Genomic DNA, 16,048 nt, shown 5'->3' on the forward strand with positions numbered 1-16,048 from the left:
CACATAGTTTGGTTCCATTGATTACATTTGAGCAAAGGAAAAACTATAGGGACAGAAATGAGCCAAGTGGTGGGCCATGGGTGATTGCCCCTGCCCCCACTTTCCCAACCATAGGTTAAATGTCAGTTTAAGCTTTGGTTTCTTTTTTTCTTTCCTTTTCTTTTTTTCTTTTTTGTTTTATTTTGAGAGAGAAAGAGAGATAGTAAGTACACGTGTGCAAATGGGGAATGGGCAGAGGGAGAGAGAGACTCTTAAGCAGGCTACAGCCCAGTGCAGAGCCCAACCTGGGGCTCCATCGCATTGAGACTTTATCATGTCGGAGCTTGATGGTGAGACATGACCTGAGTCAAAATGAGGAGTTGGACACTTAACCAACTGACCCACGCACGTGCTCTGAACTTGAGTTTCTAATACAGAAACACAAACGTGATTTTTCTCTAATTTTAATCATGGAAGTTGCCCAACAGCAAGCATTTCCCTTGACCTCCATTTTCATTCCTGAGTAGACATGGAGACAGCCTGCTCTCTTCATCCTCCTGCATTCAGGGCCCCTGAACCTCCCTGCGGTTCTGCCTGCCGAGGGGTTGTGTAGGGAGATGACTGAGCAGATGCACTTTAAGAATTGAGTGCTGGGCTGATTTTAATAGGATTCTGAATCATAAAGGGTAACGATTGATGCTCACCTCCCACCCCCAGCAGTTGAGAACAGGAGAACTATTGGCTGAAGTGGGATGAGGAAGGATAAGTCAAATTCTTCATAGTACAGTGAATGCCAGGGAAATGCCTACTGTCTTAGGTCTCGTGGGAGGTCTGCCTGCTGAATATTGCATACAGAGAATGAGCTACGCTCCCCGACGAGGGCTTGGAAATGTCTTCCATTTCCAAGGTTTTCATTGTACACATCTATTAGAAATAGCCTTTGCATTTTATAGGGCAGAGCATGAAGAATTCAAGCCATTGGACAGGAGAGTTGGGTTTGGTTTTGTTTTGGTTTTTTTCAAAAATTTTATTAGAAGATGCTGTGCTCAAACCTGAAGGATTTTTAGAGTAAAGGTCACATCCAAAGTGAGTACAAGCAGAGCTTCTGCTCTATACGGTGTTTTGTGGGTGATGGAGGTTTTCTTTTAAAAATTCATGTTATGGATTCCTCAAAGAACAAGCATCACATACACAGTTTTTTAAAATAAGTCGGGAAAGATTACTCTTGGTGCACAACTCCCTGGCTTTTGTTGTTTGATTTCATTGTAGATCTGAGTTTACATTTCTTTTTGCTATTTATTTATCCTTGTGGCCATTGTTAAGCTGATTTCCATCTGGTTTCTTGCCACTCCAGGTAGAGTCTCTGGACTAGAGCATTGTATCACCTGAGAGCTTTAAAAAAATATTTTTTATGTTTATTTATTTTGAGAGAGAGAGACAGAGTGCGAGCAGGGGAGGGGCAGAGAGAGAGGGAGACACAGAAGCCAAAGCAGGCTCCAGGCTCTGAGCTGTCAGCCCAGAGCCAGAAGTGGGGCTCGAACTCACAAACAGTAAGATCGTGACCTGAACCGAAGTTAGATACTTAACTGACTGAGCTGGGAGTTTTTTAGAAATGCGGGTCCCACCCCAAACCTACTGAATCTGCGCTGGCATTTTAACAAATCCCCAGAGGATGCATTCATTTGCACACGGAAGCCTGAAAAGCACCGATCGAGGTCAAAGTCCTGCACCAACATCCCACCTGCTTTATTGATATCCTTGTTGCGATCGCGTGTGACCCCCGGAAGTGCACCGGTGGTAAATTCTCCTGATGTCCATGGAGGTGTGAGCATGGGTACATGCCACTTTACTACAATGAAATTAATTTAGTACGTGATTTCTGCTGAGCTGGGCACCAAAGATACCAAAACCAAATAAGGCATAGTTGAGTTTCCAGGAGCTCCGAGTCTAATTGGGGACACAGAAAAAGCGACAACATCCCATTGTCCATTGTCTTTATCTGTGTTGTTTGGCTTCCTTCATTCACACAATTCCAGTCCCCTTCTCTGGAAACATTTCTCATTATATATAGTCCACTGGCCACCTGCATCTAAATCCTTCATGTACCTATCTGAAAAGAGCAGGGGTCACCCCAGACCTACTAAGTCATACTCTTGGGGTGAGCCCTGACGTCTTCATTTTGATGATTATTATGTACATTATAATCTGAGAACCACTGGCCTGGGTGTTGCTTTGATATCCTTTGTAATTATGCAATGTGGTAACAAAGGAACATTTATTTATTTAATTTTTTTGAGAGAGAGAACAAGGGGTGGGGGAGAGCAGAGAGAGAGGGAAAAAGAGAATCCCAGGCAGGTTCCGTACCATCAGCGCAGAGCCGATCTCCAGATCATGGCCTGAGCTGAAATCAAGAGTCGGATACTTACCCGACTGAACCACCCAAGGAATGTTTAGCTACAATTTCAAATATTTAAGGAGTCATCTGGAATTTTTCTTATGCTATATTCAGGGAAAGTTGCTCGTGGCCTCCAAGTTCAAAGCTGCTTTCATCTTGGACGAGACAACGTAAAGATCATTATGGACAGTATGCAAGGAGTGTTCGAATCATATGTGTGTATTTTCTAGCAAATGAAAGTGCTTTTTTCTATAATGAGTTAACAGTGTGAACATTGTTATGACAATCCTGTGACTTTCTTGTTTAATGTTTATACTCATCTAATCAAACAAATTGAAATTGGATTATGGCCGTTGCACATTATAGCAGTTATTATCCAGTTTAAATGCAGGTCTGAAGGAAATAAAATTGATTTTTCTGTGCAACTTGGGGACATCATAGGTTATTAGTGTGCTGGTTGAATTTTCAATTAGGTTTGTATGGAGGAGAGAAAGATTAGTAGTTGTCTTTTTTATTTTTTTAATGTATTATGTAAATAAACTGTAATATCTCATTCTAATTAGAGAGTCAGATGACTTGTAGAAGGTTAGCGATCTGCTTCCATACTTTTATTAAAAGCATGTCAGGTTTTTAAAGTGGACAGTAATTTTGAGGAACACTTTTATTTTTAAAAAGAAAATAACAGAGTTGTACACCGGTAACACTCAGTTCCTACAGTAACAGCCACCTTATTTTTCAGGGAATGAGCTGCAAAATGTACCAGAATTTCATAGATGACTGAACCTATCTTTTTATAAACAAAACCCTTTTTTAAAAATTGCCTTCATTCTGTAAATACCTTTTGTGCGCTTGCTCTGTGTAAGCACCACACTCGACACAGGGGATTCAGAAGCGATCTAACCCAGGTCCTTAACAGAAACAAACGTTCCAGAACCACTGGCTGCCAGGAGAGCAGAGTAACGGGCCACAGAAACACAGGCAAAACGATGGGCCCTGGGAGTAGGAAAAGGCTTCACCAAAGAGCTGATTTTTGATCTGGACCTTGACTCAGGAGTAGGAGTTGATAAATGAAAATTTATTCTTTAAATTGTAAAGGCATGTTCCTTACATGCTCATTTTAAAAGTACCTATAGGGGCGCCAGGTGGCTCAGTCGGTTTAGTGTCCAACTCTTGATTTTGGCCTAGGTCTTGATCTCATGGTTCGTGAGATCACACCCAGCGTCGGGCTCTGCTCAGATAGTGTGGAGTCTGCTTAGGATTCTCTCTCTCCACCTCTCTCCCCTCTGCCCCTCCCCTGCTTCTCTCTCTCTCTCTCAAAATAAATAATAAATAAATTTTAAAACAAAAAAAGTACCTATAGAAAAAAATTAATTTACTAAATGTGATGATTATGAAATGTGTTAAGCACTAACTGTGTATCAGGAAGCGTGCTTGATGCTGAAGATACGATGAGGAACAGCCCCTAGACCAGTCTTAGTTTCACTAAAGACTCACAAATTATTACACTCACTGTTGTGGTTAAAGATACATGTTAAAATCAGCCTTGAAAAGAGTTGCACAGGGGCGCCTGGGTGGCTCAGTCGGTTAAGCCTCCGGCTTCGGCTCAGGTCAGATCTCACGTTCGTGGGTTCGAGCCCCGCATCGGGCTCCGTGCTGACAGCTAGCTCAGAGCCTGGAGCCTGCTTCTGGTTCTGTGTCTCCTTCTCTCTCTGCCCCTCCCCCTCTCATGCTCTGTCTCTCTCTGTATCAAAAATAAATAAAACATTAAAAAATTTAAAAAAAAAGAGTTGCACAGGGCGGAGTCCAGGAATTTTCTAAACATGGAGTCTTGCTTGTCCTTTCTCTGCGGAGTCATGGACAGCATAATTTTCCAGGGTTGATGTGTGACAATATGCACAAAGTATTGCTGACCTGGGAAGTTCATCTGAGCCTTGATGTCCAGAGTTTTTATTGGGGCTCTGTCCCACAGGCATGGTTGGTGACCCGTGTGGTTGACCTCAGTCTCTAGCCCCTCCAGAAGTGGAATTGATACCAAGTAACCCAAACTCCTGACCCTAAACCACATCGTTAGACAATCTAGTGTGACCCAAGACCCACAGGCAAACAAAAACACTCGTGATAGGTGTGACATTCCATGGTCTTAGAGATTACCTCCAGAGGCTGACGGAAAAGGCTAGACCTCTCTTGGTCAAGGCTGAATTCTTTACGACACAGCAACAAAACCAGACACTACAATAAGTGTATGAGACTCACCATAAAGTGAAGGAGAAAACATCTGGGATGCTGGGGAATGGGGGGACGGAGGGTAGGGGTATGGAACTGCCAGTCAGGAAGAGTCTCCCAAGGAAGCGGACTGAGATATGAAGGATTAGCTGGATGAGCAGTGCAGTCAAGAGCATTTCCAGAGGAGGGAATAGATGGCGCAAAGACTCTGAGGTGGGAAGTAGCTGGACACATTCTAGAAACTGGAAGAAGATGAGGCTGGGGCAGAGAGAAGAAAGAGGGAACGTGATTGCAGCATTGATTATAGAGAGAATAAGGACCAGACTGTAGGAGGCTGTAGGAGGCCTCAGAGACCCTGGAAATGATTGTGGACTGTATCTCTCCAGTCCATGGGAAACCATTGGAGGGTTTTAAAGCCTGAGCATGCGGGCACCTGGGTGGCTCAGTCGGTTAAGCGTCTGAATTCAGCTCAGGTCATGATCTCATGGTTCGTGGGCTCAAGCCCCGCGTCGGGCTCTGTGTTGACAACTAGCTCAGAGCGTGGAGCCTGTCTTCGGATTCTGTGTCTCTCCCTCTCTCTCTCTGACCCTCCCCTGTTCACACTGTCTTTCTCTCTCTCTCTCAAAAACAAAAAATTTTTTTAAAAATTTAAAATTAAAAAAAAGAAAAAAAAAGCCTGAGCATGGCCATATGCTTAGGTTTGTGGTTTGTTTGTTTAAAGGGACACATGTGTGGCAGCTGTGAGAATAGCCAGTCAGAATGAGGGTTGGAAGACTGCTTTAACCATCTAGATGGGCGGGGGGGGGGGGCGGGAAGGGGGGGGGGGGCCGGGGGGTGGGGGGGGGGGGAATGAGTTTGAGAGAACAGTGGCCAGTAGAGTTGGCAGGGCTCGGCAAGCACTTCTCTGCCAGCAGACCCTCAGCTGTCACACTGTGTTGTCACCTTCGGGCATCTGGCAGCTCTTTTGTTTCTCATTTGTTGTTTCCACCCTCCTATAGGCAAGTAACCAAACTCAGTAGAATTGTGTGTAAGGAGCGAAAGGCAGCCTCGGGAGGGGTGACAGGTGCGGTTCTGTGAAATCAGCTCATGTCTCCAGAGTTGGTGGTTCCTGTTCTGACTCCTGAACCCCAAGCCCCAGACTCACCCCCACTTCCAGTGGAGGCTGTGTTCCAAACAGTTGTGGTTGCCAGAGCGGTTCATTGTAAACAGCTTTTCTAAATAGCTGACGAATTACAGTCATAGATTCAGATATGCCATGAGTTACAACATGGCCCCCCGGAAAAACAAATAATAGCTAGAAAAGCCAACAATAGAATTGGTAGCACAGAGCCCGCCCAGCATTTAGAAAGCTCTTAATAAATGCTGAACAAATGACTAGATGTTTAATCTGCTTTTAAAACAATATTAAAAGAGATTCCAGTAGGGGCACCTGGTGGCTCAGTCAGTTAAGCATCGGACTTTAGCTCAGGTCATGATCTCGAAGTCGTGAGTTTGAGCCCCTCGTCGGGCTCTGTGCTGACAGCTCAGAGCCTGGAGCCTGCTTTGGATTCTGTGTCGTCCTCTCTGTCTGCCCCTCCCCGGCTTGCACATGCTCGTGCACACTCTCTTTCTCTCTCTCAAAAATAAAATAAACACTAAAAAAATTAAAAGTTTCCAGTATAACTGTGGCGTGTTTTACTAAACCCAGACAAGACCTCCTAGTTGCATATACCCTTGATTTTCTTGTGTGTATATTGTGGATTTTATTCCTTTTCCTGTAAAAAAAAAAAAAAAGTGCATAGTACTTTGAATATAGCAGAAAACATGGCTGATGTCCCCTGCCTATTTCATTTGCTTAAATTGTCCAGTCATCTTGCCCAGAATCAATTCGAAGAGGAGGTACTTTGAGCATACATAGAATATAGACAGTCAGAGACCTTGGATTTTCCTTTCAAACTCAGTTTTCGTCAGTGACTGGCCAGCATTCATTTAAAATGCTGTCACTTAGCCAACTGGACACTTTCCTGCTTCTGTGTATGGGGGGGGCAATTATCAACTAGAGGTGACAGCGTTGGGACGCCAGTGTCATCTTGGAGCAGTAAACAAAAGGTGACATAAGACAGGCCAGGATTGGAGAGGTGTGTAGGGGTGAATTACTTACTGTTAAGTGTTTCCTGTAAATTTGCAAGGAATCTGAAAACTGCCTTTCAGCTCAGTTCGGCACTTGCTGCCTGATTTATCAAACTACAGTTTGGACCTGCTTTGTCTTGACATTGCAAAGGCTTTCTGGCTGTGGGTTGCGGTGCTCCCTCCCCTTCCACTCCTGCCTCTGCTCCCCGCACCCGCAGCAGGGTTCAGGTAGGGTCTGTTAGGAACCAGAAACCCCGGCCCAGGACGTCAACTTTCCAAAGCGGTTCAGCGGGATCAGAATGAATTTTCCAAGTCCTGAGTGTCCAAAACGGAAATGTTCGTCATAGAACGGGTGTGGACTTGTTGGGGATGAAGGTATTTTACCTCCCCCCACCGCTTTGCTTGCCTTGGGCCAGGTCTTTGGAAGCCCTTGGCTGGGGCACCTGCTGAGCACACCTGGCAGGGGAGTACCGGGGGAGGGGGAGGGAGGGGCGGCTCCTCCCCAGCAGCCAATGGGAGGCGGCGGCGGGCGGTGGCAGGCGGCGGCGGGCGGGGAGCGCGGGCTGGCCCTGCCCTGGGAGGCGCGCGCGCGGGGAGGCGCGGAAGCCACTCGCTTCAACTTAAGACGGAGGGAACGCGCCGCCGCTGGTCGGAGCGGCCGCGGCCGGCTGGTTGCTGTGGTCACCGCTTTCCTCGTCCCAGCGCCGGGGCCGCGCGAGAGGCCAAGGTTGAGAATCGTGGGGAAGGGGCGGCGGGCCTTTGTCTGCAGGTGCGTGCAGAGGTAACGAGCGGGGTCCGAGCCCGAGCTGGCTCGCGGGGACAGCGAGGCGGGCCCGGGAGACCCGCGGGACAAAGGCTGCACGCTCCTTTCTCCGGCGCTTAGCGAAGTGCCTGGTCGTGGGCAGCTGGAGGGCTAAGCGGGGATCTTTCTGCCTCGCTGGCGAGAAGGGTGAAGCTTGTATGAATTGGAGGGGTGGGGTGGGATGCAGGAGGCTTTTGATCCCAATTGACAAACGCAGCAGAAGCTGTTCAGTGGTGGGCCGTTGGGAGGCTCTGCTCTGGGCATTTCTCTTGTGGCCAGTGTTGTGATTGAGTAAATGGGTATATGCATCGCACGTGCCGTCTGGTGAATCCACATGTATGTCTTCTTGTCCATTAGGAGTGAAAAATAATTGCAGGATCTTGATAATCCAATTTTTGGATTAAAATCAATATTCTTTAGTGTAAAAAGACTGCATTTACAATAATATTAGTTATATGATTTCGAACAACTGTGTGACTTCCATGTGACAGAGTGTTTCAAATTCCCAAAATGTAGAAAATCGGCTAACCTATCACCTCCTTGCTCTTGGCATGGAAACGGGAGGTTTGTTTGCTTTTTTTTTTTAATAAAGAAAAACATGATGTAAATAGTGTGTACAGCATTTGATTGGGGTCTCAGGGAATCTGTGCCTTCTCTCGCCATTATCTTTTCCCTGTACCGGTATTGTAACCAGGCACATGTATTGATTCCCTAATTAATGTGTGGCTGTGAATCTTCATTACTGCCTTGGGTGGGAGAAGGCGGAGGTGCAGACAATCCCATTAGTCTTTTTCTTTCTTTTTATAACAGCAGCTGTAGCCGGGCTTGACTTGAATCCTGAATGGTGGGTCACACCTGTTCTCCTGGTATTCACTTTTTGGGTTCCTTAGACATTGGGCAGTTTCTCCTCCAGCCTTAACTCTGACACAAAAGAGGTTTGCAAGTTTTCTCCCTAAAGTTCGGATCTTTGCCACTGCCTTTTAGTTGGTCCTGCTTTGTAAAAGGAATTATTTGGTGTCCTGAAGCCTTTTCCAGGGACTTAGAAGCATAACCTATTATGAAGAAAGCAGCCTTAAATCCCTAGTTGAAAATTTTGTCCATAATTTGTTTTTTTTAATGTTTATTTATTTTTGAGAGAAAGAGAGAGAGTGAGCAGGGGAAGGCAGAGAGAGAGGGAGAGAGAGAATCCCAAGCAGGCTTCACACTGTCAGTGCAGAGCCTGACGTGGGGCTCAGTCTCACACACCGTGAGATCATGACCTGAGCCGAAATCAAGAGACGCTTAACTGACTGAGCTACCCAGGTGCCCCTTGTCCATAATTTTGTAAAAGTTGTTGGTGGCTGTGTTGTCCAAAATGAAATGTGAATAAGAAGCTTAACAGGGAAAGACTTTCCACAAGGCATCAGCCCTTATTGTCAAAGAAGGTACCATCGCTCTTGGCTCAGCAGTAAGTGAGGCTCAGAGTGAAGGCACAGGCTGTGTGCCGGGTGGGTCAAGAATCCCACCTTTCTGACACCTGGTGCATTGGTGAGTTCCTCTGTCATTCTAGTGAGTCCCAGCTTCTGAGCAATGGGGATTATTTATTTAATAAGTATTTATTGAACACCTGCTATGTGCTGGGCATTAGCGCTAGTGATTAAAATGGGAGCTGCAGCCAGTACCTTCTTGCTTTTCTTAGAGCTCACATAATGCTGTCACAGGACCCGTCTCAGATCCTTAGAACTGGAGCACACCTAAGGAGTAGTATGGAAACACGGAGATGGGTCAAGAGGGTGTTGCTGCTGGCTGCCGCCTTGGAAGCCAGCTGAGCCCAGGGTGGTAGGTACACACAGGAGGGACCAAGGTCACCTCCTTGCTAAGGGTGTAGGTATTAATCAGGCCGGTGGGTCCTTGTGCACTGGAGTCGGTCTTCTGGGACCGTGGGGAAGGCCAGAAGCTGAGTTCTAAAAGAGTTGGCACAGGGGTGTTGTAAATTTGGATGTGGTCCCTCCGTCTGCTTCAAAATCTATCAGTCATGCAATCTCCTGGTCTCACCTCAACGGCTTTCATCTCTAACAACCCCTCAGGGAGATGGATTTCATTCTGTACCACTGACTGAGCAAAGCTTTCCATCTGTCCATAGTCTCCCGAGTGTAAAGAGGTGACTCCTAGATTTAAGGACCCAGAACACTGTTGGAAAACCCCTATTTACTCTCTCTATACTTTTCATGGTTTTTTGTTTGTTTTGTTTTGTTGGAGTATATTAATGACCTATAATTTCTTGCTCATCTGGGTTTCCAGAGTTTTCCACAGATCCCTCGGGTTATATGAAAACATTAACTAGTAGTGTAACTTGTTCTTTTCTAAGTGCCTATTTTAAACACAGAATATAACATTTTGAGAAATTCTTCAACCTTTGGATTCCTCTGGTCCTGGGATGAGATGTTCTTCACAACTAATTGAATTGTCGAATGGGCAGATGAATTAATATAGATGAAAAGACTTCATTTTCTGTTTTGAGGGTTTCACCTTGACCATCCCATGCACTTGATATGTATAATCTATAGATGGTCTTGCTGTTCAGCAGATCTAGAACATCTTTGTGTCAGGCCTCTTGGGAGGTACATGATGGAATGAGACAGACAGGGTCCAAAAAGACAGGAGATAAGCCAAGAAGAAGTAGGAAGCAAGATGATATGGATTATAAGTGCCATGGAGATGGTCAGTGGCACAGAGAATGCAGCTGAGTAGTTCAGTGGGGAAAGGGACCATCAAGAGGCAGTCTACCCTAGGAAGTGACATTGGAGCTGACCGTGAAGGCTGAGTAGAAGCCAGGCATGTGGGGAACAAGTAGGAGGCTCAGAGAAAGAGCCTCAGCATTTTCAAGAATCAGAGAGGAGGGGCGCCTTGGTGGCTCAGTTGGTTGAGCATCCAGCTTCAGCTCAGGTTATGATCTCACGGCTCGTGGGTTCGAGCCCCACGTCAGGCTCTGTGCTGACAGCTAGCTCAGAGCCTGGAGCCTGCTTCAGATTCTGTGTCTCCTCTCTCTCTGACCCTCCCCTGCTTGTGCTGTCCCTCTCTGTCTCTCAAAAATAATAAATAAAAAACATTAAAAAAAAAAAAGAATCAGAAGAGCCCAGCATGGTTGGAGCCAGGAGCAGGGAGCCAGTGGTATGCGCTGGAGTAGAAGAGGTTTGGGGGGGACATGGTTATATGTGGCTTTTTGGCTGTGGTTGAAGGTTCCGGTTTTGTTTTTAATGCCACAAGAAGCCTTTGAAGGGTGGTGACCAGAGGAATACCAGGATCTAATTTCTCTCAGAAAAAAAAGATTTCAGCGAATGTTGTGAGGGGAATGGATGTCCAGAGCAGGAGTGGAAGTTGGGGGACCAGCTAGCAAGTCCCAGTCCCAAAAAGATCAAAGTTGTGGTAGAGGGAAGGAAGACAAATGGGCTATGGAAACTAAATGAAGGAAGAGGAGTATTCTAGGACCACTGGATTGTTAGATTCATTGTTCGTTTCTGTTTGAAATACATAATAAAAGAAATAATGACCGGTGCACCTGGGTGGCTCTGTTTTTAAGCATCCGACTCTTGATTTCAGCTCAGGTTATGAGTTTGAGCCCCATGTTGGGCTCTTTGCTGACCACGGAGCCTGCTTGGAATTCTCTCTCCCCCTCTCTGCACTTCCCCCACCCGTGTGCATGTTCCCCGAGCACACAAGCATACTCTCTCTCTAAATAAATAAATAAACTTAAAGAAAAATAATGACTGTTTAAGGGCAAAGTTATTAAGCAGTGGAGCAACTCAGTTTCAATTTATGTTGTGTCAAGACCTTGACTAAATTTTGTTTTCTTCCCCAGTGTGGGTAAGCTGTGCATAGGCCCATTCTTCCAGGATATTTTCCCGCTTCATTGCCCTGACTTGTGTTTCTCAACTGGTATCAGACCTTTGAACATTTTCTCTGTTCTGTCGTAAAAATAAAGGATCAGGGGCGCCTGGGTGGCTTAGTCGGTTAAGCGTCTGACTCCTGATTTCGGCTCAGGTCATGATCTGACAGTTTATGGGTTCAGGCCCTGAGCCAGGCTCTGTACTGACAGCTCAAAATTCTCTCTGTCTCTGTCCCTTACCTACACATGCATGCTCACTCTCCCTCCATCCCCACCTCTCTCAAAATAAATAAATAAATAGTAAAGGATCAGTGTAATAAAAAAGACAGGTTTAAGCTTTAATCCATATGGAATTACTTTACCTTTGCTTCAATTTTACAAGAAACCATTGATAATTGCATTTGAAGTTCTTTATTTCACATGGGACATTCTGCAGAGTCCAGACAACTGATATTTTGTCCCAAACAAGTTATTCCATATGTATCTTGATTCAGAAGGAGAAACTTTGTGGGAAAATCACTGAGCATTCTGTGAGCTAGAAAAGCCATTTCCTTGTTACCCGTAAAAGAGAAATAAAGTATTTGGTTTCCGATGGGATGATTTTGCACCCTTCCCCCTTCAAATTTATGAACTTGAAAGTTTGCCGTGTCTTTGTCAGTTAAACTTTGGTTTTGAAATCAACTTTGGTTTGGTTTTGCAAAAAAATAGCTGATGTAGAAAATATCCCTTCTCCAATCAGAATTTGAGTCTTGCAGGCAGGGGGAAGTGATGGGGGCTGCCAGCCCTTCTGACCTGGATGCCCGGACTAGTTACCCTGGAACACGTAAGCTTGTCTGGGGATGAATAAATTATGACAGTTGAAATAATTATGATAGAGGAAAAGCAGCTGCAGAGAGAGAACAGTTGACAGTTGGGGGCGATTTGGCCTGATTCTGTCATGTCAAAGCATGCATCTGTTTGGCAGATTACATGAAAATGCTGTTTGCAAGAGGTCTGGTGTGATTTCTGTCCCCTTACCCCGCCCCCCCCCCACAAAAACATTCATAGCCTGCACGTGACCTTTTTGAAATAAAATGGCAACGCTCCGTATCGACTCTGATTCGCGTGCTGGATGGACATGTAAGATTTCAGTTGAGCAAAAGTGGTTTTGGTTCTGAAGAAGCTGCAGATTGGAAGCACTCCTATCCCTGCATGGGGGGTAGACTAGTTTCCAGCTGGCCTTGGAGTTTTGTCACCCACAACGAGGATTATTCCAGCATCTCTCGCTGCTGGGCAGGTTTAGCGTGTGCTTGGTTTAATGCTGTGCTCTTACCATCTAGCAGTTCTCGGTCTCCTCCCGCGGAGCCTCCCATTTCCATTTTCATGGGGCCTCACAATTATTTAGCTGGTCCTAATCTCACTGTTGTTCTACGTGTTACACCCCTGGATCAGGTTGTCATCTAAGCAGGGCGAGGCACTTTTTCTGGAAAAGACCTGATACTGAATATTTGGGCTCTGTGGGTAAACTCAGGTGCTCAAGTTCTGTTACCAGAATGCAAGAGCAGCCGTAGACCAGAGGAAACAATGGGTGTGGCCGTGTTCCAGTGACTCTTTATAAAAACAGCAGGGGGCCCGTGCTCTGTGATCCTGGGGCCTTAGTTTTCCACCCCTGATTTAAAGGACCCGAGTGGAACTCACAGCAACAGCTCAAAATAGGGACCTTGTTTTTCGGAAGTGAGAAGGTTCAGTCACTTTTGGCCAGCTTTGGGGCATTCTGAAAACGCCTCCCAACCGAATTCCGGGAGAAGGACAGGCTGTTTGGGGTACTTCTGTGACAAACCATTATTCATTCATTTCCCAAGCTCACACTTAAGCTTCTTCAAGGTGGTACATTAATTGCATTTGTCAAGTATGAGCAAATATGAACAGTAAGAGAAAGGTAAACTCAGTAGAAACAGATTGCTACCGTGGTGAGATGTGGTTTTTGTTTTTTAAAGATTCCTCACATTCGATGGAAAAGAAAAAAGAGTCTGGAACCAGGAGACCTGCCGCATATAAAAAGTAACCTTACTGACTAGAAAAGTTGGGTGTGCTTTCAAATTGTGTCGAAAAGCTAACTGCCACTAAGATAGCCTGTCGGGAGCGCTCTGTGATGCTTCATGGCCCTTCCTGCGTCCTCTGCCTTGGTGTAACGGAAATGTGTCGTCTGGAGTTTTTCTCTAAATGATAAGCAAAGGTTTATATCTTTTAGAGTACAAATATAAAGAAAACTTTCCGAGGACCTGATACATCTTGATAGAAATCAATATACAATGGAAATTTATATATTGATTTCTTCAGGAGCAGAGGAACCATTTTTCATTTAGACAAATGTTCTGAAGAAGGAATCTCGTTAGGGGCTCTGGAAACACTTGTTCCGGCTGGAGATGATCAAAGTATAGATTTGCTTCACGTTCAGATAGAGTCGCAAGGGATTGATAATCTTTTCACAACTCTCCTCCATGCCCATTCCTGTGAGCTACATGTTTTATTAACAGTGTGATTTCAGATGACATGAAAACAGAATATGAACTGAAGTCATGTACCATCTGTGGTGAACAGTAGCAGGAGAGAGAGAAATTCAGCCAACTCCGTTACTCACAGGATCGTTGCCTTGGGTTCTTACCGACATGATTAGGAGTAAGGGGTGGGGGCAGGAGTTCTTTGTTTACCCTATTTAGTTATTCATTCATTCAAAATCATTTATTGAGTATGTGGCACTATGTGGCGGGCAGTGGTCAGTGAACACAGCGGGAAAGTCCCTGCTCACACTGATTTTACTTTCTTGTGGGGTAGAAGGAAGTGTCACAGCCAGGCAGGGTAGCGTTAGTTGGCTGCAGGTGTTGACGATGACAGGGTGGCCCAGAGGGGGTTTTTTGGAAGTGATGACTATATGGAGGAGCTTTCCCATTGGAGACGTGCGGGCAGAAACGATCCCGTAGAAATAGGCTTGAGTGTTTGAGAACACGGAAGGGTCAGGCGTGTGGCTGGAGCCCAGCGGGTGGCGGGTGAGGCAGAAAGTGAGGTCAGGAGAGACGGGGGTTTGGGAGGGGATCCTAAGCAGGGCAGCAACGGGATCATTGGCTGCTGTGTAAAGGATGAAACCCTCAGCCTTTTCCTGGGAACGTCATTTAAACCAAATAGAGAACACTTAACTTTTTGTCACCAGGTCCAGCTGTGGGGGAACCAAAAATCCAATAGGAAAGAGATGGGAGTGGCGAGCTAAGGCCCCTCTCTTCCTCGAGGGGTGGGGTCCTGAGAAGGGAGGCAGGCTCAGGTGCCAGGTACCCTAGAACCACACCACAAAGGAGGAGAGACCCTGCAGGCACACCTGCAGCTTCCATTTGTAGATCTTGAGAGCAGGGTTATTGTGTAGCCTGGCAATAACGTGTGCGAGGCACAGAGCCTGGGTGGGCAGCAGATTCAGTAAGAGGGGAGCTGCTGTTGTGATTTCGTTATCAGTCAGTCAGTCATCCTAGCGTTTATGTCTGTTTTTGTTGAAGTATTACTAAGTTTACAGAATATCAAGAATACTTGTATCTAGATGGAAGTTTCCAAAGATCCAGTGATCAAATGTGTTGACTCTTTGTGTTAGCCGTGCCGACACTCTTCTGTGCGCAGAGAAAGGAGGATTGGCTCTCTGTAGTGAGAGCCCTAAATACCCCTGCAAATTCAGAAACAGATTTAGGAATGTGCCTTCCCTGGAAGAGGCCCTGCACATAGCTGGGTGCATGCAGTTGAAGAGAATTCACCCACAGACTCACCATGGTTCTAACTGGGAGTCTCGTCTATATCGTCCTGGTGCTTTGGTCCCTGTGACACTTCTTACCTGGAAACCACTTGCCTAGTATAGCCTGGTCTTCTTCCCGCTACTGTGTCCGAGTCAGAGAAGAGCCTTTGGAGTATTTATTTTTTCTCCCTCTACTACTATCCGGAAGGAAGCCAGCCCATGGTTTCACGGTTTGGATATAATTTACATAATTCGTTCCTTTGAATACGCCCTAAACTTTAAACCTTGAAACCGTAACATGGCATGAGTTACTTCTCAAGTGAGAAGTAAGTGTAAGGTGTACATGCGTTCTCTTGGCTCAGATATTCAGAGAAGCAAGGTTGTTTTGTTGTTGTTGTACTGTAGTACATTTCAAATGAAAGCAGATGCTTGTTAATTCTTACTCTCTTCAAACAGGGACTTTAAAAAAAAATCTAATTTCCTGGTTGCTCTCAAATATCCCTTTTTCCCTCATTAGTAAGCTGGCTGGTAACTATTGTGTCTTTTCTCCAGTGGCAAGAGAAAGTCCTTTGTTTAGAAGAATGTGCCTTGAATTTCAATAACCTTATACCACTTTAGGTCCTTATCTTCACACTTATTCCTGTTGGAGCTCTGACTCCCTGCTTCTGCAAGTTCTGCCAGTTAACAGGCTGTGCGGTGCTGGGGGGCGGGGGAGGGTCCGGGGAGGGGTGCAGGAGAGGGAGGTGGGGAGCGAACTAGCTTGCAGACTAAGGCACACTCATTAAAGACAGGTGCTTCTGGTCCCACTTGGTCCTGAGAAGGACAGAGCCCTTCCCTGAGCTGAATTCTCTGAAATTCCAGACACCAGATGGTAAATCTGCATAAATCCAGAATTCAGTTCGCAGCTCTTTTACCTGCAGGGTGTGG

The 16,048-nt window shown here is 45.8% G+C and overlaps 1 protein-coding gene across 9 annotated transcripts in view; it reads left to right on the top strand.

The window, feature by feature from the left end:
• Positions 1-16,048, top strand: part of APBB2 (amyloid beta precursor protein binding family B member 2) — a 381,984-nt gene that overhangs the window by 335,830 nt on the left and 30,106 nt on the right. Inside the window, exon 1 of one of the 9 annotated variants that reach the window (XM_029946741.1) lies at positions 7,402-7,475. The exons of the other annotated variants lie outside the window; for them this stretch is intronic. The gene's annotated coding sequence lies outside the window, so the exon portion shown is untranslated. Of the gene's footprint in view, positions 1-7,401; positions 7,476-16,048 lie in introns of those variants that run through there. 9 annotated transcript variants of the gene reach the window in all.

The sequence above is a fragment of the Suricata suricatta genome, chromosome 1 (genome assembly GCF_006229205.1).
Source record: "Suricata suricatta isolate VVHF042 chromosome 1, meerkat_22Aug2017_6uvM2_HiC, whole genome shotgun sequence".
NCBI classification, from domain to species: domain Eukaryota; kingdom Metazoa; phylum Chordata; class Mammalia; order Carnivora; family Herpestidae; genus Suricata; species Suricata suricatta.